General features: G+C 37.9%; 1 protein-coding gene and 1 non-coding gene across 2 annotated transcripts in view; both read left to right on the top strand.

Annotated features, from left to right (window-relative positions):
• The window catches only part of TMTC2 (transmembrane O-mannosyltransferase targeting cadherins 2), a 402,871-nt gene that overhangs the window by 289,336 nt on the left and 90,337 nt on the right, over positions 1-23,198 (top strand). The window lies entirely within an intron of this gene.
• LOC131484154 (U6 spliceosomal RNA) lies at positions 15,260-15,362 on the top strand. The gene has a single exon (XR_009248065.1). It is a non-coding gene; the product is annotated as a U6 spliceosomal RNA (small nuclear RNA).

The raw sequence follows: 23,198 nt of genomic DNA, 5'->3' as shown, positions 1-23,198 counted from the left end.
GATAGTTTACCTTTTTCTTTCCATTTTGGATCCCTGTTTTTGTTTTTTGTTTTTGTTGTTGTTGCTTTGTTTTTAATTTTTCTCACCTAATTGTTCTGGCAAAGGCTTCCAATTCAACTACTGTGTTGAATAAAAATGGTCAGAGTGGGCATCCTTGTCTTTTCCCTGATCTTAGAGGAAAAGCTCTGTTTTTCACTGTTGAGGGTGATGTTAGCTATGAATGTTTCACATATGACCATTATCTTGATGTATTTTTTTCTTACTAGTTTTTTGAGTATTTTTATCATGAAAGGGTATTGAATTTTGTGAAATGCTTTTCCTATATCAATTTAGATGAGCATGTGAATTCCTTTGGGTTTTGCCTAGAAGGTATTTCTACTTCACTTTATAAGGATAATTTTACGGAATATAAAATTCTAGGTTTGTGGTTTCTTTTTCTCTCAACATTTTGAATATTTAACTCTATTCTTACTTGATGGTTTCTGATGAGAAGGCCAATGTAATTCTTAATTTAGTTTCTCCATATGTAAAGTGTTTATGTGTGTGTTTTCTTCCCTGACTTCTTTCAAGATTTTCTCTTTGTCTTCGGTTTTCCACAGTTTGGATATAATGTACCAACACTTATTAATTTTGGAATTCATCTTGCTCAGTATTCTCTGAGTTTTCTGAATCTGTGGTTTGGTGTCTGTCATTAATTTTGGAAAGTTCTCCATCATTATTATTTTAAATATTTCTTCAGCTCTGTTCTCTTTCTTCCCCTTTTGATATTGCTGTTACTCATATGTTACATATTTCGAAGTTTTCCCACAGTCCTTGTATACTTTTCATCCATTTTCATGCGGTGATGCATTTCAGTTTCAGAGGTTTATGTTGACCTATCCTCGAACTAATTGATTCTTTCCTTGGCTGTGCTGACTGATCTCAAATGTATTCTCCATTTCTGTTATGATTTCTAGCATCTCCTTTTAATTCTTTCTTAGAATTTCTTTCTCTTTGCTTACGTTATGCGTCGGTTCTTGCATGTTGTCTACTTTTTCCATTAGAGTTGTTAACATATTAATCATAGTTATTTTAAGTTCCCTTTCTGACAATTCCATCTGTTTCATATTCTAACATCTGAGTCTGGTTCTGATGCTTGCTTTGTCTTTTTGGACTGTGTTTTTCTTTCCTTTTGGCATGCCTTGTCATTTTTTTTGTTGTTGTTGAATGCCAGACATGTTGAATTTGTAATGGGAATTCAAATTAATAGGCCTCTAATGTGAGGATTTATGTTAATCTAGCTAGTAGTTCAGCATAGTTTAGTATTTTCTTAGCTGTTGGAATTGGAGGCTTTAAATTTTTCTCAGGTCCTTGCTTTTTTTATCTTTTCTATTGGTGTTAGGCTATCTTTAGTACCATTTCTATGACAGACTCTGTGCCTTGCAGCATTTCACACATAATCCAGTATTATTGTACTAGAGCCCTTTTGTGATGGTGGTAAGGTAAGATGCGGGGGCGGTGTTATGTAATCATTCAATTAAATCTCGGTCCTTCATTTGGCCCATGTCTCTGTCCTATGGCCTTCACAAGTTTCTCTGCTTATGTATCTACTCCCCTTTCACCATTTTCCATGAAACAAAAAGTGGGGAAGAATATGAATAAGAAGAGTGCCCTTCCTCCACAGCTCTTGGAAAAGGCTCTGGTAAAATCTCTCACTCTGGACAGGAAGGCTTTTGTTAATGAGAAGGCTCTGGGTGTATTTCACAAGGATTACTCTCCTTCCCCTGCCCTCACAGGAGAGGATCTTTTTTGGTTCTTCAGTATGCAAACCGCATCGGGTTCCTGGAGTTAAAGACCATGAAAGGTTGGGAGCCCATCAAGGACTGTGACCTTTGGGAATCTCTCACTTGCAAGCTAGTTCACACTCAGCCTCCAGTAAGTCTTCAAAATTAAGTGTGCCTACCAGTTTATGGTTCCAGGGGCTTCTGTGTCTGATAAGCAGATCTCAGCTAAGACTCTCTCTGTTTCTGTTCTGTTTCTTTATCTCATTCTGAGTCCATATCTATATCTATGTGTGAGTATATTGGGAATCACAGGTTGTTATGGGATGTGTTATATATTTTTGTTTTCCTATGGTATATTGTATGTAGCAAATACTCAGTAGATATTTTCTTAATATTTCAAAATTATAGAAACAGATATTTAGAAAAATTTGTTTGAAGATGAAGCTTGCCTCTCTTCTCCATTACCATTCCATCACATTAGAGCGGATGCACTTCTATGAATACTGACTCTGGATCACCTGGAGTATTCTACCACTTACTAGTTCTGTGATCTTGGTCAAGTTATTTAACTTCTTGGTATCTCATTCTACCTATATGTATAATGAAAGCAAAAAGATTTCCTTGTTGAGAGATTGGTCAGAAGTTAAATGAGTCTATGGGGCACCTGGGTGGCTCAGTCAGTTAAGCGTCCAACTTCAGCTCAGGCCACGATCTCGCGGTTTGTGAGTTTGAGCCCCGCGTCGGGCTCTGTGCTGACAGCTCAGAGCCTGGACCCTGCTTCGGATTCTGTGTCTCCCTCTCTCTCTGCCCCTCCCCAGCTCATGCTCTGTCTCTCTCTGTCTGTCAAAAATAAATAAACAAAAAAAATTAAAAAAAAAGAAGTTAAATGAGTCTATATGAATATATAAAAGCATTTAGAACACTGACTCTCATGCATATTATAAGGACTCAGTAAATGGTAACCATTAGCAGAAAGAACAATAGAATGACTCTTATTCAGTAAAATCTTTATGTCTTTGTGTGACATAGAACATTGTTTATTATTTGGCTGCTGCCTTTCTTGTTCGGCCTCATCAGCCATTACCCCTACAATATTAAACTTCTGATAACTCCTTAAGTGTGTTACATATGTTCATTCTTTGTCTTTCCCAAATACACTGCTGCTGTAGCCTGGGATATCTTTTTCCTGTCTCCAGTTGGCAAAGTCCTACCCATCCATCCAGTCTCGCCTTTAACACTGCCTTTCATAAAATAGAATCTTCCAGACAGCCTTAGTGCTTCTCTTCCAGAGTTTTTATTGCATGAGTACATGAATATCTAATAAATACTGATATATTACTATTATTTGTTTTGTTTGTTTGTTTTTTAGGCAGTCAGAGTAGGGACTCTGTCTCTTTATTACTCTTACTGGCTGGGTGTTTAACATATGGTTATTCAATAAATACTTATTGAATGAATGTACATAAAATGACTCTGAAACAGGGTTCACACACACGTTCTGTCAGGGCAAAGCACTGACTGCACATTACGACCCTTTCCTATCAACTCAATTCTTCTGTTAGCTGTGCTCCCATTATAGTAGGTCCATCACCTTCTATTCTTGTTAACTACTTTCTTGTCTGTCTTCCCCACTAGAATGACAGCTACATTAGGGCATCAGCTCAGTCTTTCTTATTTTTTAAGATGCTAAGAGAGGATTTTGTACAGCAATAACTGTTGAATAAATAAGTTTTTTCACTGTTGCATGGTGGAAGAAAAGGCAAAAGAAGGGAGAATAAAAATTTGAAAGGATAAATGGCAACAGTGTGGTTTATATAAGTAATTATAAAGGAAAAACTTGATGGTTGAAGTAGGTTAAAGTAAGTAAAAAGTATGAGAATTTATATTTTTTGTTTCATTCTGTTGCTTAAAAATGTCAAAGATCCTCAACATTAAAAAGGGATTAAAGAGTGAATTTAAAGGGTCAAATAGATGGAAAACAATCTTTTGTCATATAAAATAATTTTTCTTCCTTTTGTCTCAGTGAAAACACTACAGCATTCCTATGAATATAGAAATCTTGATCATTATTGAAAGATGGGAATGAAAAAATGCAAAATTTAATATATTCTTTTTGTTCCATTTGATAACATAGTGGAATGTGATCTTCTGGATACATATTTTGCTCTGATAGCCTTAAAATCTAATCTCAGCTAAGTGCTTATATATCACTCATTTCAGAGGGAACTTGTAGAATTTCGTGAACAGTGTAGTGATGATAATGAATATGTGTTCTTCTGACAGGTGTAACAGAATACAGATAATCCTCTGTTCTTTTTTTTTTTTTTTAAGTACAATGTATGGCAGCCAAGAATAGTATTATCTTTTATAGAAATTATCATAATATTTATATATTTTACTTGAAGAATCAGCTTGACATATCAGTTTGATAGGGTGGTGAGCAATATGAACAATTCCCTACTGAAAGTGATTAAATTGAATTTACACTAATGGCGATTATAGGAGAAGCAAGCTTTTCTTTTTATGCTTTTGTTATAGTTTTGCTGAAGTTGATTTTTTTCCTCTTTTTTTTAATTTAATTTTTTTTTTTAAATATACATCCAAATTAGTTAGTATGTAGTGCAACAGTGATTTCAGGGGTAGATCCCTTAGTGCTCCTTATCCATTTAGCCCATCCCCCCTCCTACAACCCCTCCAGTAACCTTCAGTTTGTTCATTTATTTAAAAAATTTTTTTTTAATGTTTATTACTGAGAGAGACAGAGAGACAGAACAAGTGCTAAGGAGGGGCAGAGTGAGGGGGAGACACAGAATCCGAAGCAGGCTCCAGGCTCTGAGCTGTCAGCACAGAGCCCGACATGAGGCTCGAACTCACAAACTGGGAGATCATGACCTGAGCTGAAGTCCGAGGCTTAACCGACTGAACCACCCAGGCGCCTCATGAAGTTCATTTGTGATCTTAGAAAGTAATAACTTCCAATTAACATAATCTCACTAAATTTGGAAGAAATATTAAAATAACTACTGTATTAAAAGACATTTGAGAAATCTTTATTTAGGGGGCTCCTAGGTGAGCATCCAACTTTGGCTCAGGTCATGATCTCATGGTTTGAGAGTTCGAGTGTCAGGCTCTCTGCTGTTTGCGGTGTAAAACCTCCCCCTCCCTCTCTCTCTGCCCCTCATCTTCTCATGTGCACACGTGCTCTCTCTCAAAAATAATTAAACATTTAAAAACTTTTAAAAGTTAATCTTTATTTAGAACTCTAAGGGCTTAAAATTTTTTTTTAATGTTTGCTTATTTTTGAGAGAGAGAGAGGAGAGAGAGAGAGAGAGAAAGTGAGCAGGGGAGGGGCAAAGAGAGAAGCTGACAGAGAATCTGAAGCAGGCTCCACACTGTCAGCACAAAGCCCAATGTAGGACTTGAACTCATGAACCATGCAATAGATCATGACCTGACCTGAACTTAGAAGTTCAACCAGCTAAGCCACCCAGGTGCCTCATGAGGAATTTTTAAAAATGTTATTGTAGGTATCCAAATATCTGTAAAATGAATGGATTTGTATTATTCTTATAAGCCACCAACATTGAAAATAGTCACTATCCCCGAAAAAAAAATATGTCCTGTCATATAAAACATTAAAGATAATGTGATTTATTGTAAGTGCCCCTTGTATAGGCACATAGTTTATAGTTTTCCTGCTCCTCTAACTTCGTTTGATCATTAATCTCGTTAGTCTAACAACAACCCGAACTACCTTTTCTACTCTATTCCTTGCTTATCCTTCAGGACCAAAGCTATCTGCTGAAAATAATGTCTTCTATGGGTATTTTCTGTACTTCCTATTACTTTCCTATCCATTGCCTATCCAGGACGTCTTATTTCATTGCTTGTTTAAAATTTTTTTTTAATGTTTATTTATTTTTGAGAGAGAGAGAGAGAGAGAGAGAATGAACAGGGGAGTGGCAGAATGAGAGGGAGACACAGAATCCGAAGCAGGCTCCAGGCTCCGACCTGTCAGCACAGAGCCCAACGCGGGACTTGAACTCACAAACTGCAAGATCATGACCTGAGCCGAAGTCGGACGCTCAACCGACTGAGCCACCCAGGTTCCCCTCATTGCTTGTTTTTAAAAACAAAGAAATATTGGGGTGCCTGGGTGGCTCAGTCAGTTGAGCGTCTGACTTGGGCTCAGATCATGATCTCACAGTTCATAGGTTCGAGCTCCATGTCGGGTTCTGTGCTGACAGCTCAGAGCCTGGAGCCTGCTTTGGATTCTGTTCTCCCTCTCTCTGCCTCTCCCCTGCTCATGCTCTGTCTCAAAAATAAATAAACATAAAAAAAATGAAATATTAACATGGAAATCTATAGCCATTTACTTTGAAAAAGTAGTGTGAAATAATAGGACAGGTATGAATAGAATTGTATTTTGATCAACTAAAATTTTGCTTCCATCAGATACCAGGTATCTGAATATTGAAATCATAAGATTCAATTATAATTCTCCTACTATCTTATTATTCTAACATTGGTAGCAGATTGAACCATGACAAATACCAACCTGAGCTTGGCAAGTCATGTCAGGATTTCAAAGAGAAAGTGGACCTTCTGGAAAATACTTATTTCTGGATGAGGGGAAATGTAGTCTTAAACTGTCACCAGTATTTATATGGGTTTCCCAGTTTTATCAAAAGTGGTTATAAGTTATTTTTACTTCAGTTTTGAGCTTTGGTATTCTCCCTGTTTTGTTTTTTCTTCAAATTCTCTGAACTCAAAAGGTAAATTTTGCCTATGACATTCTAAGACATTTCAGAACAAGGAACAATTTGGTTGATAACAGTATTTTGAATCATAGAGTTCTTCATGTGGGTGTGTTACCAGAATACTATTTAAAATACTTGGAAAAGAATCATCTACTTCCATGACTTACCTTTGAACCAAAAAAAGTTCTAGTTAAGAAGAGAACCAAGTTTTTCTTTGCGTGCTTATGATGTGTTGCTGTGCTATGCTTTTTAAAATAGATTTTAGTTCACTTAATCCTTTTAATATATTGAACAGTAGCTACTGCTGTTTCTATTACACAAACATCATAATAGCTAACATGTGTTGATCACTTACTATGTACCATGCACTGTTGTAAGAGCTTTGTGTGATCTGTCTCAGTTATAGACCTTATCGGGAGGTATCGTTGTTAATCCTGCGAGGTACTGAATTTCTGGACACTTTAAACAACTTATCCAAATAGCCCAGTTACTCCCCAGTTACTCAGGGATTACTCTTGAGGTGTTCACACTCAGATCTATGTGATTTCCAAGCCTGTACCCTTCTTTCTATGCCAGAGCTTCTCTCTCTCTCTCTCTTTTTTTAATTTTTTTAACGTTTATTTATTTTTGAGACAGAGAGAGAGCATGAACGGGGGAGGGTCAGAGAGAGGGAGACATGGAATCTGAAACAGGCTGCAGGCTCCGAGCTGTCAGCACAGAGCCCGACGCGGGGCTCGAACTCACGGACTGCGAGATCATGACCTGAGCCGAAGTCGGCCGCTCAACCGACTGAGCCACCCAGGTGCCCCACTCTCTCTCTCTTTTTAAGTAAGCTCCATGCCCAGTGTGGGGCTTGAACTCATTACCCCAAGATCAGAAGTCACATGCTCTACCAACTGAGCCAGCCAGGCACCTATTATATAACACATCTATGCTTATTTTAAAATAAAAATAGCTTATATTTTTCCCCAACTCTTCAAAGTACCATGTTTGTGTTTTTGTGACAAGGCACTCATACCCCCAAAGTGCACATGTATTCCATTTTGAACATTTGAGTAGGTCAGTGTGTTTCTTCCAAAGCCACCTCTGTGTGTGTGGCAGTTGTACAAGGAATGGTGTCAAGCTGAATACACTGCCCTCGTGTATACCTTTGCGTTGCTTTGTCAAAAATGCCCTTAGGATGGGGTGTGTCAAATCAGTCCCTCTTGGGTCTCCAGATAAACTTGCCAACTCAAATGTTAACCTTCAGAATGTGATGAAGACAATTCAGGAGGTTGATGCTTAATGAGCTCTGTGCGGCCTTCATCACACATTTTTCCTACCCAAGTCAAGAGGGTCTGAGATGTTGACAGTGATAATTGAGCCTCAAGCCAAACTACTATTAAATTGTCTATCCAGAGGCAAAGAAATTCATGTGTTCTGTTCTCCATCTCCGTGTCACCTCTGTAGTCAAGTTTTCCTATTAGTGGCCCATATTTTCTTGTGATTTTACACATTTTCTTTGACTGTAAGAGAGAAAGAGAATTTTATTTTGTAATAATGCCAAAACCCATGTGTGTATGTGTCAGCACACTGGACTGCTAGGACTTGGGAACGAGCCAGTTCGGCGATATGCTTGTCATGCGCATTTATACATACAAACTCGTTCTGCTTGTAATGTGCCAGCCTCTGACCATTTGCTGCGTGTGTGTGTGTGTGTGCGCGCGCGCACGTGTATTTTCCCCTTTCCACCTAGTTTAAAGATTTCTGTAGTCTTATATGTACTACCTCTGGCTACTTCACACTCTAGAAGTTCAAGTGAATGAGTGTTGCTTACTAAATGATGCTGTTTTCGTGATGTCATTTTTTGTAAGTCACAGAAAATTATTACTCAGGAGTTGGTCAAGAATCGTTAGGCTGCCAGAAAGTAGATATTTGCTAAGTTTTGTTGTTGAATAACTTTATTTTACCATACAGATGTGTTCTGAGTTGGTTGATGTCAACTTAACCTTTGTAAGTTTCAGGTCCTTTGATGGTAGAGTAAGGATAAAATTCTCCATTAGGCTGACTTTCTAAATAATTTTCTTAATTTGGATCTTGTAAAGAGAACTTTTAAGCCACCAACACTTGGACTGAGCAGATAGTTGTCTTGGTGCCTGGCCAGCCTTCCCTCCATCTGTGAGCCAGCTGAAGTATGCCACCTCCTTTCTGAGACCTCCCCTGACTCACGCGGGCAGAATAGATGTCTTGGTTTCTGTTTTCTCCTTATGTACCGAGCATATGTCTAACAAGAGCCCTTTTACGTATTATCTTGCAATTGATGAGGACCTGCTTCCAGAGTCACCACGGTATTACTCAGTTTCTAAAAGCAGGAGTGATCATTTATCTTCACGTTTCCAGTGCCTGGCACAATGCCAGGGATATGGTAGGCACGCTGTAAATACGTGATGAGGAAGGGATGGATGGGTGGACGGCTACTCTGTGGAGCTCATCTTTAAGCAGCATCATGATTCTTGGTAGTAAACTTCGGGACCAAGATTATAATATAATGACACAAACTTTGCAGCCAGATTGTCTCTGTTTGAACCCCAGCCCTGACAAATGTAGCATTTGCACCTTGGGCAAGGTACTTAACCTCTCTGTGCCTCAGTTTCTTATTTTATAAAACAGATAATAATAATATCTCAGATGTAGTTTGGCAATACACAGAAAGTGCTTGGCATGGTGCCTGGCACATAGTGAGCCGCTCTGTAATGTTTCTGTTCTTATTGTATAACCTCTAAGAGTAGAATTGTTATGTGCTGAGACAACTGACTACTTGAAAAATGTGTTTTGGGAAGCAGAGATGAATGGAAACTTAATTATGCTTGACAAATAGCCCATGGTCTTGTGCTGTGGAAGGATATCTTTATTAATGCCCTCTTTGTTAGGAGTGCGTTGAGGGATGGAAAGCTGAGGTCACAGTGAGACCTCACTGATGATGCTAATGGAGCCTGGAAGTTTCATCTGGTGGGTCATGGCAGTGCTAGAAAAGCCATAGTTTGACTCTTCTAATTTAGGTGAACACTTGTGAGAGGTAACCAAGAATGAGGTTAACTACAGAATATTTCTCCAAACCAGGAAGGGGGGTGCTTTTATTTTTATTCTGGAACAGTGGGCATAGACAGGGTAGTTTCAGGCAAACCAGAGTTCTTTACTCATACAGCATACACTTCCAATATACATGTGGCCTGGATGGTGTAGGAATCTTTCTAGTATATTCTACCTTTGAGAGGCATTTTTACCTTGAAAGTACTCTCAGACGAAGATAAATGGATCGTTTATCCCAACTTCATTGATTTTCATTGATTTAGTGCATAAAATAAACTACAGTTGATTTAAGGTCTCAGCTGCTATCAACAATCTCAGTGTCAGCTCACTGGCTCTGGGGGAGAACGGTCTATAATACCTCTTCCCTGTCATAGATTGAAAAGTGGTGGAAGCAAAAGAGGATGGCTTGAATTAAGAATTTGGTGGTTCTTGGGGCACCTGGGTGGCTCAGTCGGTTAAGCGTCCAGCTCTTGGTTTTGGCTCAGGTCATGATCTCACGGTTCATGACAGCACAGATCCTGCTTGGGCTTCTCTCTCTCCCTCTCCCTCTTCTTCTTCCTGTCCCCCTCCCCCTTCCCCCCTCCCCCTCCCCCTCTCCCTCCCCCTCCCACCCTCCTTCCCTCCCTTCCTCTCTCTGCCCCTTCCCTGTGCTCTCTCTCAAAATGAATAAACTAAAAAAAAAAAAAAATTTAACTGTCCTTTAATCTGAATTTTTAACCAATGATTACATTCCTGTGTCAAATTTCATTTTTTAAGTGGGGAACTGTAACCAATAGAGCTCTGTTAACCCAGGTGCTTTGACTGACTGACAACAGAAGGAAATGAACCTGTTTTGGTCAGCACCCCACTTAAATCATCCAGGAATTTTGCCTCTAAATAAATTAAATAACTCTCTATATCTTCTACTGCTGAAGCTTTATACAAAAAAAAAAAGTATAAAATTAGGGAGTTATTTACATCTGGCTTTATCCTCTTGTGAGAGCATGTGGATTTGAGAGCCAGTGGCACCCTGCCAGTGACAAATGGAGGCACAGAGATTGCCTTCCCATCATCCACTACCTTTTATGGTGTCGAGGGATTTCTTGCTCTCCTTTGTGACCCAGCTGCAAAGCAGCTGTTGTTGAGGCTCCTGCCTTTCCACTCTCACAGTGCAGCGTTCCTAACCATCCCCATGGGATTTAAGCTTCTGCAGCAAGTGTGTCTACTCAGCTGTGTGAGCCAAGGCCTGCTGGGGGGGTGGGGGGAGACCATCCGCAGAGCTGCTTCTCATGCTGTTGCTCAATAGTTTGGGATGGAGTGATCTGACCAACTCATGAAACTGGTCATGACAAACAAGAAGCACTCACTGCACAAACAGCGCAGCTGACTGGTTGGACTGGTTGAGAATAGCTAACATTCAGGGGCTTTCCAGTTGCACGAATTCCCTACATGGAGATCAAATCACATTGACCACTTTATCCATCCTAGTAGTTTCCTGCTGGAAACCATTTTTTTATGAACTTTTGGTGCCATCTTATGGACCACAGAATACTAATAAAAATTGTGATTTCCCTCCTCTGGTATAATAGAGGTGTTGACAATAATGACAGTAGGGGTGACGTTTTGGGTATCACTCATGCCTCACCATATGATCAGATTTGGAGTCTGTGCCTTTGTGTGACTAAAGCAACAATCTCAATGAGAGTATGCATTTGAGAAATGTGTTTTTAGGGGCACCTGGGTGGATCAGTTGGTTAAGCATCCAACTTTGGCTCAGGTCATGGTCTCACAGTTCAGGAGTTCGGGTTCTGCATCGGGTGAGCCCAAGCCTCACATCAGAATTCTCTTTCTCTCTCTGCCCTTCTCTCTCTCTCTCTTTCTCTCGCTCTCAAAAGAAAATGTTTTTATGGTTTGCTTTTCCAAGACATTTAACATTTTTACGCATTTATGACCACCTACTATGTATCTGGCCCTTTGCTTAATGTTGATCAAACGATTCTCCTAAAGTGGTTTACAAGTAGAAGAGACGATAATTAGAATATTTAAGTTGAGTGTCACAACAAAAGTAGGAATCGATCGTTGTTAGAGCACCTGAAGGAAAAGACTCAGTTTAAAGAATTCTGGACAGATTTAGTTTGACCAAGACCATAATGGGAAAGTTATCTAAGACATCTAAAAATTAATTGGGGTTATTTTCCCTTCTAATTTTCACTTTGAAACCAAGGGAAAAAAACTTAGGCCTTAATTTGTATGCCTCATTGTAACTTATGGTTTGATTTCTATGCTCTTTTTCAGAGCACTCAGCCTGTCTCCTCCCCTTCTGCTGACATTGTCCCTTTCCCTCTCCTTCACAGCCAGACATTGACGGAGTTGTCTATAATTGTGGTATCCACTTCCTTACCCCCACCCCTCACACTTCCCCCAATTCCTTCTGGCTTCAAGACCTATTGTTTCATAGAAACACACCTTACTGAGGTTACCAGTAATCTCTGTGTCACTAAATCCAGTGGATGATTTTTCAGCATTTGACATAATTGACTATTTCTATTTTCTTGAATTACTATTTTACCTTACCTTCAGTCAGCCCTTTAGGTTCAGCCTTATTAACCGACTGCATTCAAAACTAATCTTATTTCCTTATCCTAATGTTCTTCCATTATTTACAAGTGATTGTTATTTTGTTTTTTGGTTTTTTTGTTTTGTTTTTGTTTTGATTTCACAATCAGGATCCTAGAGGTCATCTTGTTATTACCTCCATCTCCCTCCATTGCCCTCTCTCTCCTATTCATCATGTAATTTTGTCTGTATTATCTAAATATCCCTCATGTCAGTCCAATAATCTTTATCTCCATTAGCAACCCCATCACTCTTTTTTAAAAGCCTGGACTAATCTGCCTCCATACCTTCTGTTCCAATTCCAACCCAGTAATCATGCTGCCCTCAGAGTGATATTTACAAAACAGATAATGACACATTGCTTCTTGGAACCTATCCAGTCAGGTGTGCTCTACTTTTCACATGACCCGCCTTTTATCCTTGTCTCCCTCATCCAGGCTCTGCACAGTGGTTTTGTATTCCTGCCTCAGAGATTTTACCTTTGCTGTGTCTCTACTTTTTCTCCCCTTCAGCTAGTTAATCATATACCTCTTTCACATTTTTAGAGCAAAGAGCAATAAAGGAGCAATGTTCCTTTGAACACCTTTTCTGAGTATTTGGCTAGGTCAAATCACCTGTTCTCAATGATATTCCACACCCCTTGTTTTTCGTCGTGCTTATAACAACTGTTGTTTTGGAAGATTCACAAGGGCGAAGGTTATGTTTTTTCACTATTTTCATCACAATTGTTAACACAGTGATAGGTACATGATAGGTACCCAATACATATTTGTTGAATTAAGAAAATCAATGAATAAATTTAAGGAATTGCTAAAAGTTCATTATTTTAATTGAAAACAGATATTTTTGGAAGTGCCTGAGTGGCTCAGTTGCTTAAGCATCCAACTTCAACTCAGGTCATGCTCCCTTTGTTTGGGGGTTCAAGCCCTGCACTGGGCTCTGTGCTGACAGCTCAGAGCCTGGAACCTGCTTCAGATTCTGTGTCTCCCTCTCTCTCTCTCGCCCTTCCCCTGCTTGCGCTCTCTCTCTCTGTTTGTCTCTCTCAAAAATGAATAAACATTAACAAAAATTTTGGGGAGACTGGGTGGCTCAGTCGGTTAAGCGTCCGACTTTGGCTTAGGTCACAATGTCACAGCTTGTGAGTTCCAGCCCCGCGTCGGGCTCTGTGCTGACAGCTCAGAGCCTGGAGCCCCTTCACATTCTGTGTCTTTCTCTCTCTCTCTGCCCCTGCCCCGCTCACACTCTGTCTCTCTCTGTCTCTCAAAAATAAATAAACCATAAAAAAAAATTTACAAAAAAATTTAAAAAGAAATACTTTCTAAAAAAAATTTTAAACACATTTTTTCTATTTTTGTGATTTAAAGGTAACCTACACACATTACTCTAAAGTCTAAAAATAGCCAGTTTTAATATTTAAAATGGTTCACATCATTTTAAAGTAAATTGGGAGTGCATGGGCGGCTCAGTCTGTTGCGCATCCAACTTCGGCTCAGATCATGATCTGCCAGTTCGTGGGTTCGAGCCCCACGTCAGGCTCTGTGCTGACAGCTTGGAGCCTGGCGCCTGCTTGGATCCTGTGTCTCCCTCTCTCTCTGCTCTGCCCCGCTCATGCTCTGTCACTCTCTCCTTCAAAAATAAATAGACATTAAAAATTTTTTTTAAATAAAGTAAATAGTTTGGATATATTTATCTGTAATGTAGTTATAAATTTGATTCAAACAAAATTTTTACTTCACCACAACTTCATCATACATTTTAATAAAATATCTGAATATTATTTTCATCAACCAATACTATAGATGGAGAACAAATTATGGTAATATGTGGGTTTTAACTTGACATTGAGCTTAGTATAACAAGGCAGTGTAACAGACTAAGGAATTTGCCCAGATGGAGTTGAAGATGTGGCTGTATCCTATCAAATTAATTATCTCACACTGAAATGTTACTACAGTGTGTGTGGATGACCTCTTTAAGCTTGAAGGGAAAATATGCAAGTGAACAGATGTAGAAAGGAAATGAAAACTTGTAACAGGAAATCTGAGTAAGCTAAACACCTTCAGTTATATAATATTTCAGAAATCAGCTGTTTGTATTTGAACCTTAAAATCTAACTTTTTACTCATAATGTCAATGCTGTCAACAAATAGTTTAAATTTTTTAAATTATTTTAAATATCTATGAAAAGCAAGTTAAAGTTATTTTAAAATATATACTTTTTCTTTTATTGAAAGCATTGAAATCTAAAAGTTATTTTTCATTTTTGTCTTTTTTCTTTTCTTCCTCCTTCTTCCCTCCCTTCCTCCCTCCCTCCCTTTTTGGCATTCTTGCAGGTTTTCTTCCTTTATTTATCATGCAGGGTACCAGATATCTGGTGTGTTGTGTTTTTTTTCCCCTCCTTGCCAGTGCTTGGTCTTCGGCCTCCTATCTGCCCAGTCTTACCTAAATTAGTTCTCCATACTCTTGCTCTAACACCTCAATCTAGTAGAACTTGATTACTCCACGGTGCATTCACTTTCCTAACAACACCTACCCTTTCCCATGTGAATAAGTCAACATGCAGTCACTTAGGTGCCAGAAGTCACACATGTGGAATAATCTTTGACTTCTGTTTTTAGGTTATACCCGTGCCCAATCTATCTTCTACGGATTCCAGAGCTAACCACATCTTATCACTTCCACTACTTTCACCCTAGTCTTTTTTTTTTTTTAATGTTTATTTATTTTTGAGAGAGAGAGAGCACATGCTCACATGCGAGTGGGGGAGGGGCAGAGAGTGAGGGAGACAGGGGATCTGAAGTGGATTCTGTGTTGACCACAGACAGCCCAAAGTGAGCTCAGACTCGTGAACTGAGAGATATGACCTGCGCCAAAGTCTGACTCTTAACCGACCCTAATCTTTTTCACGGAGTATTAACCATCTAAGAAGTCTCCCAGTTTTCTCTTCTGTGCCTCCTACACTTTTCCACCCAAAATGTAAAGTGATTTTGTAAAAAAGTAAGTTGGATCACATTGTATCTTTATGTAAATTCGTCCATGGTTTTCCTTCCTAATCAAAAGAAATTCTGGCACTTGTTTTAGCATCACATACACTAAAATTGAACTGATACAGAAAGGAATAGCATGGACTCTGTGTAAGGATTACACACAAATTCGTAAAGGGTTCCATATTTTTTGAAGTTCTCAGAGTCTGATCGACTCTTGCTGGTTAACACCAAGGAAATGATAAGAATCGAAGCAACATGTGGTATCCAGTATTGAAGCTGTGATTTTCACTACCAAAAAAGAAAAATTAATTCTAAACGACTCCTAGGCCCTACACAATCTGGTCCTTTGTGCCTCTCACACTCACTTCCTGTGATTCTTGGTGGTAATTACCCCATTACTGCCATATTGGTTTTCTTTTTAAGTCCTAACTCTCTAAACATCCTAGATCTTTGCATGGTTCGCTTACTCCTTTACTTAGGTCACCTCTCAAATGTCACAAAGGTCTTTCTGGAACAATTTATCAAATGTCATTCTACCTTTCTCCCATTTGTATATTGTTCTCTTCCCTTAGTTTGTATTAATTTTCACTAAAGTACTTAAGAGTAACTGACAGTGTCACCTCCGGATGTGTAAAACTATCCATTCCGTCAGTAGAATATGAACTGCAGAAGGGCAGAAACTTTGTCTTGATTACCAAGACCTGGAACAGAACCTGTTTCATGGCAGTTCTATGAAGTGATATGTCACATCTCTGAATCTCTTACCCTTTTTTAGTAGGCTTATTTCTACTGTGTTCTCAAGACAATTGAGTTGGACAGGAACACAGCACTACCTTTTAACAGTCTGCTCTAGATATGTACTTCTCTCCCCCTCAGTCTTGAAATACCAAGGGATGGGGTGCCTGGGTAGCTTAGTCAGTTAAGCATCCAACTCTTGATCTCAGCTCACGTCGTGATCTCAGGGTCATGAGTTCAAGCCCCGCATTGGGCTCTGCACTGGGCATGAAGACTACTTTAAAAAAAATGTAATTAAGACATAAAGTACAATTTCCAACCTGCTTATTTCATTTAGCAATGGTTCATGGAGATCTATTATAGTTTACATAAGTTTTTGCAAAATTATTTTAATAGTTACATAGTATTTCATTGACCTTTGCTTAACCAAGTCCATGCTGATGGACATTGAGTTTGTATAAACTGTACTGCAATGAAAATGAATAGCTGCTTCTTGGCATTTATATTTTCTTAGAACCAATGCCTAGAAATAGAATTGTTTGGCCAAAGGTGCCGGGTGGCTCAGTCTGTTGAGTGTCTGACTCTTGATTTCAGTTCACATCATGACCTTCTCAGTTTGTGGGATCAAGTCCCGCCTTGGACACTGGGCTGACAGCATGGAGCCTGATTGGGATTCTCTCCCTCCCTCTCATTCTCTCTGCCCTCCCCAACTCATGTGCATTCATCCCCTCTCTTGCTCTCTCTCTCAAAATAAGTAAACATAAAAAAAAAAAAAGAATTGTTTGGCCAAAGTGTATCTATGATTTAAAAGCTTTTGATACATATCGCTCCCAAGGAAGGTATTACCACATTTTTATTATTTTTTTCTGTGTGTTAAATGAGTACCTGTTTTTTATGAATCCACAGCAGTATTGAATTCTGTTATTTTGTGGAAACTTCATTGATAGATGAATAATGACATCTCAGTGCATTAATTTGTATTTTTAGGTAAATTGAATATTGAGTAAGCTGACCATGTTTTTATAGGGATTTTAGCCATTATTTTTTGGTATTTGCAAACTGCTTATTTGTGCCTATTATTCCTATAATATATATGACTTTCAGTCTAGAGACTCAGCTGTATGTGGACAACCCACTTCTTTATCTTACTTGAATGAAATTCAGTCCATTACAGTCTTTCATCCCACTTGGTCAGCCATTTAATTTCAGCTAGTTCCTGTGGCCTCTTCCCCTTCCAAAGGTTCATGTAAATCTGAGAGGCTCAATGCTGTTCAAAAAAGCTGGGAAAGAGACTGCCCTGTTCGAGTTGGCCTAAGTTGATACCTTTAACTTGAAGTCTGATAGCTCAGCAGTAGAACTTGGGATTTGGTTTCAGGGAAGTTTGCTCAGTTTGGGAGTTTTTGTTCTGGGATCCAGCCTTGCCTAGGCAAACCACAGATCATCCTTCCCTGTGGAGTTCTTGACATGCACTCCATATGCTACCCCTGAACATTGTGGGGCACTCCCTGTCACTGCTAGCTTCCCTCAGTGTCATTTGACATAATTTTTCAATGAGCTTAGGCCTTATACAAAATATTCCAAGTGTATTCACGCAACTTCTGCTTTGGGATGTTTAGGAAAAGAGGTCACTAAAGGCCTGGAATTTATAGAAAGGGGGACTTGGAGGACAATTTAGGGAGGGAAAACATAAAGTAGTATCAGTAAGCTACTCAGCCACATTCATTTTTCTGTCTTATTCTATTGTATTTTAAAGCTTTTTAGAAGAAATATTATTCCATCCCTAAAAAAAATGTCATGGTCAAATTTTAGGTGTCTGATATTTTGATGGGGGAAATATTATAGTAGTATGGAGATGAAATATTTCTTCATGAAAGTTACCATGTCCCCTGTCCTGTTACTTTGCTTCTAACTAGAGTTAGCTCTGGTTGATAATATATAATGACCTGGAGGGATATGAGAATTAAATGGTTTGATATAAATCATCTTCATTTGTAAAAGTTAGTTGAAGTGCTAGTCATTATTAAATGATTTTTTTTTGTATTTTGAGGAGGAAACACTTTTATTTCCTAAAGACACTTCATATATAAACACTGTGGTGTTAAAATAGAACATCAAATAATTCTCTTTCCATTTGTAAATGATGGTCTTCACAAATTAACCCTTCAAGAGTATCTTTTTAGTTACTTTTTGCACTCATCAAACCACCATCCATGTTTAAACAACACGTTTACCAAGCTACACAAGCTTTTGGGCCTGTTTTAGCTACTTCCCTTTCTTAGGTATTGTCCATATAGGTTGACAATTGAATGCGAAATGAAGATGTGAATTTCATTGGTTGTGAAAAATGACCAGCATTCACAATTATCAAACATCTTCAAAGAGTAAACACTAAAATGTATGGAAACGGCTGCTAGATACACAACTGCAGGAAGCTTCCATACTGAACTTACAGCAGCCTTTCAAGAAGAAACAGGGACACTAGAGGAGAATTGTCTGGTTTGTTTTTTGTGTTATTCCAACTGGTATTCTTATGAACACTGAAGACACAGATAGTCCCTGGTTACAATATAAATATTTGGTTGAAATTGGGCTTGTTCTAAGGGACTGTTTTTATGGTTTCATAGACAATAGTTCATGTTAAGTTTCCAGATGTGAAATGGAAAAATTACTGGTTTGTGCACAACTCTGTACTTTAGTGACAATGTGTGAACATGTGAACTAAATAACTAAGGAGTAACTATAAGCTGTTAAGTTACATAACGACAATAGTTAAAGCCTGTTAATTTATTGACTGGTTATTATATTTATCATATATTTGGATGACTATTGAAGGACAGGTGAAGTCTTATGGGAATAATTTGTTCATAGAACAAGGTTAATAACACTGATTATATTCATATATAAATATATTTCTATATATATTTAAATATATTTTTATTAAATATAAAATAATATATTTTATAAAACTATTTTATATATTAAATATATTTTACATTAAATATATATTTATATTTATAATGCAATGCAATAATGCCCAGTCTTGATGTTTTCTGGTATCATTCAGTAAAATAGTTCTGAGCTAGGGATCAGGACACACTTTATGGGGAGTGGTTGATATTGATATAATGGTTAATTTATTACTAAAAATATATATACAAAATTTGTGGCACGGTTTCCTTTTAAACTAAAATAATTCAAGCTAAAGCCATGATAGTATAATTCTCTCTTATACTAGTATTCCTGCATGCTCTAAGTGGGAGTTAAGAATGTTCGGGGTAGGGTATGTATGTATATAAAAATATTTATGTATTTTCATATTTGTATGTTTTGTAGTTGGGAAAAGTATTAATCAGCCATCAGAAGAGGTGCCGCTTGCCTTGTACATCCTCTTGGGTGGGCACCTGCTTCTAAACAGTGGTGGTAGCATCCAGTTTAATTAGAAAACAAAATAAGGTGAAAATGAATGCCATACTGTATATAATCCCACAAAGGCTATATAAACTTTACTAAATATTTATCTAACATGTATACATTTTATTGCTGCCAGTCAGAAGAGGACCTGACAAGGCCTAGTCCTGACTGAGAATGATTTTTCCATGAGTTTAGATAATATTATCTGTGTGTATGTTGTTAATACTCAGTATAATGTTACAAATAATATGCTAATGTAAATATAATGTAAGTATACTGACAGTCCAAAGCCCTAATTCCGGGATATAGGTGCAGCCCTTGTCCAGGAAAATGTCTGTTCTCTCTTTTTATCCTGCTTGCGCTCTCCTGGTCCCATAGCCTTCGTGCTGCTCAAGGTCCAACTGGTTACTTCTCAGCACCGGCACTAACTCCAAAGTGCCTAACCTAATCTAGGACTATTCCAAGTGCTGATGTTAAAATAAGAAAGAATATTTACCAAGAATTCTGTTAGCTCTGCTTTATGTCCTTGACTTCCTAATCTTCTGCATTGTCAGTTGCTCTTTTTTTTCAATATACTGGGTTTTTGCTGTTTTAACTGACTTGTATGTATGACTGAGTGGTCATGTCCAAACTCTAAATACTTACCTAGAATTACAATTTTGCAAAAATTAAATGTCCACTTTCCAGCCACTTTATATATGATAGGACTTGGTCCAGTATCCCAGGGTTTAAGTTGTATAACTAGCACAGTAGTAATAACTCTTTTAAAAATAATCATATCATCATAATTAAAAGAAGAGCAAATTACTGGCCATTGGAGCCATCACAGAAAGCTTTATAGAAAAGTGAGGCTTCAGTCAAGTCTTGAAGCATAAAATGCATATGAGCAAGCAAAAAAATAAGCAACATTATAGACTGGAAGAAATAATTGAGGGAAGACGTGAGGAAATTGGCCTGATAAGGTATAAGAATTTATCTAGGAAGACTTGAGCTACATTATGGAAGATTTCGGACATTAAACTGATTATTAAATAGAATGAATGGAAAGTAGGAGCTATTAACATATTTTTGAGCAGGAGCTCCTGGGTGGCTCAGTCGGTTGAGCATCCAACTTGTGATTTCAGCTCAGGTCATAATCCCAGGACCATGGGATCAAGCCCAGTGTTGGGCTTTGTGCTGACCGTGGAGCCTGCTTATTAAGGTTCTCTCTATATCTCTCTGCCCCTCACCCACACTCTTGCTGTGTCTCTCTAAAATTAAATAAAATAAAGTATTTTTGAGCAAAGACAGTTTAATTTAAGGAATATTAATCTGGTGAAATGAAGCTCATTGAGTCAAGACATCTGAAATCTGTATCATGGTAGATGTGAGGTGAGAAGGGCTTTTATTTGAGGTAGGGAGAGTGTTAGGAATGAGAAGCATTTTATAGAAAAATTGTGAAATTTAGTTTCTATCATGATGTGAAATTCTGAAAAGCATTTTTGAATTTTGGTAATTAGGAACAAGATAATGGCAGTGAAACTGGAAGGAAGAATTCTTTTGAAACGATAGAAGGAAGAAAAATCAAAGAATGTCAGAGCTTTATATGTCAGATCTGAAGCTAGTTATTTCCATATGACCTATGTTGTTTTTTTTTTTTAGCAACCCTCCAAAATTGATTGGTATTACATTTACTTTCCCAAATGAGGAAGAAGAGATGTTACAAAAGATACTCAAAGTCACACAGTTAAATAAGTAGAACCAGCAAGATTCAAACCCAGGCTTGTTGTCTCTGGGCCAGCTTTCAATGAGAATTGGAGAAATTGTTTGCCCACAGTGCTCTGTGACTAATCCGCCTGCTGATGGGGTTATGTGTTCAGTGTGTGCCTCTTGCAACTAAGACTTGAGGCCAAGCACTCTGTTGTTCACAGTTATACCCCCGTTACTTAGAACTGTGCAAAGCAAACAGTAGGCCTTCCGTAAATCATTTTTAACCAACAAAAACAAAGGAACAAGCACATAAACAAGTCACAGAGATGGTGGTAGAAACTGAGCCTCTCAACTCACATTTCCCTTATTTGTCACAGCTGACCACAGTCCCTTTTACTTGGTTTTCAGAACCACCACACGTGTTCAAACATCGGCCAATATACAAAATGAGTAATGGTGCTTGATGTGAGGAGTTTGTACAACCAGTGGCTACTCCACAATGCTTGCTTATAGAAAATGCTGACAAAATCTAAAAGCACCAAGAAAAACCTGCTGAGAAATAACTTTTTCTTCTTACCCACTTTCTTAACTGCCACCCTTCCAAAACAATAATAGTTGAAAGAAATAAATTGGATTCGACATAATATTCCCTCCAAGGCACCATGATTTCTTCCCAAGACCTAGTAATGTATGTGTATGGCTGACTTTTGCATTTGGTTGACTCTTGATTTTATACACTCTCATGAGGATTTAACTTTCTTCCTCATTATTTGGCACTTGACTAAATAAATAGTGATCAAAGCAGAAAGATAGGTTTTTGCATGATGGTTTGGTACTCCCCCTAGAAAGAATGTTCTGGCCTTCAGTGTGTTTATTTTGCATCTAGGAGATGTTGGGACTCATTGCCTTTAATAACTTGGTCCACTGAGCAACTAGAGACCATTGTCCTTTGAGATCTGATGCATGTTTTTAACACTACTTACTATTTTTTTGCCAATGGACTACACACAAGGATTTTATAACCCCATTGACTGTGACATTGATAAATGAGCCAGTTTCTTCTCTATCCTGAAAAACTTAAGTGGAAGAAAGTTCACAGATCCTTTGTATCTTTGCATATAACATTTGTACAGACCCTTTACTGATGATAGTTTTTATTTTGTGTCTTTTATTATCTTTTTCAAATTCTTAGTACATCATTTTCTAATGATTTAAAGGCTGACCTTGTGTTTCTGAGACTGTGTATATAATAAACATATTCTTTGACATTCAGAACTCTGCTATGTATTGCATACTATATGTTCATGTATATATGTATATTTAAAAAATAGTTAACATTTATTACAAACTTATACCTAAGTACTATAATAACAACTTTATATATATCGTCTCAGATAACTCACTAATCATATGAAACAGATTTGACTGTTATCTTCTTTTTAAAAACAGTATACTTTATTTTTAGAGCAGTTTTAAGTTGATAAAAAAAAAAAAAATTCGAGGGCTCCCTGGGTGGCTCAGTCAGTTAAGCGTCTGGCTCTTCATATCAGCTCATCATGATCTTGCTGTCCGTGGGATTGAGCCTGCTTGGGATTCTCTGTCTCTCTCCTCTCCTCTTCTCTTCTCTTCTCTTCTCTCTCTCTCTCTCTCTCTGCCACTCCCCTCTTCTCTCTCTCTCTCAAAATAACTAAATAAACATAAAAAAAAAATTGAGCCAAACATGCAGAGTTCCCATATACTCCCTTATCCTCCTACCACCCTACAATTTTCAAGTTGCATTAGTGTTGTACATTTGTTACTATTGACGAGCAAATACTGGTGCATTATCATTAAAGTCACAGCTTACATTCGGGTTCACTCTTCATGTTATGTATTCTGTGGGTTTTGACAAATATATAATGACATGTATCCACTATTACTATATCTTACAGAATAGCTTCATGGCCCTAAAAATTCCCTGTGCTCCACCTATCTTCGTATAATAGAGAACATTACAGCTAAGAGATGAAATAATTTACTCAGGGTCACATGGCTACACACATGGGGGAGCTGTTCTCCCTGCCTAGAATCTATGATCTGAACTAATACATTATACTGCCTGATTCACTAGAGTTATGTAATTATTTTAAGGAATCCTAGCTTTGTAAGATTCTTGCCAAGTCTTACTTCATGGAAGTATGCTGTGTGTG

Source organism: Neofelis nebulosa, chromosome 8 (assembly GCF_028018385.1).
Source record: "Neofelis nebulosa isolate mNeoNeb1 chromosome 8, mNeoNeb1.pri, whole genome shotgun sequence".
Taxonomy (NCBI): domain Eukaryota; kingdom Metazoa; phylum Chordata; class Mammalia; order Carnivora; family Felidae; genus Neofelis; species Neofelis nebulosa.
Note: the sequence above shows the minus strand (reverse complement) of the source record. Positions and strands in the feature narration are given on the sequence as shown.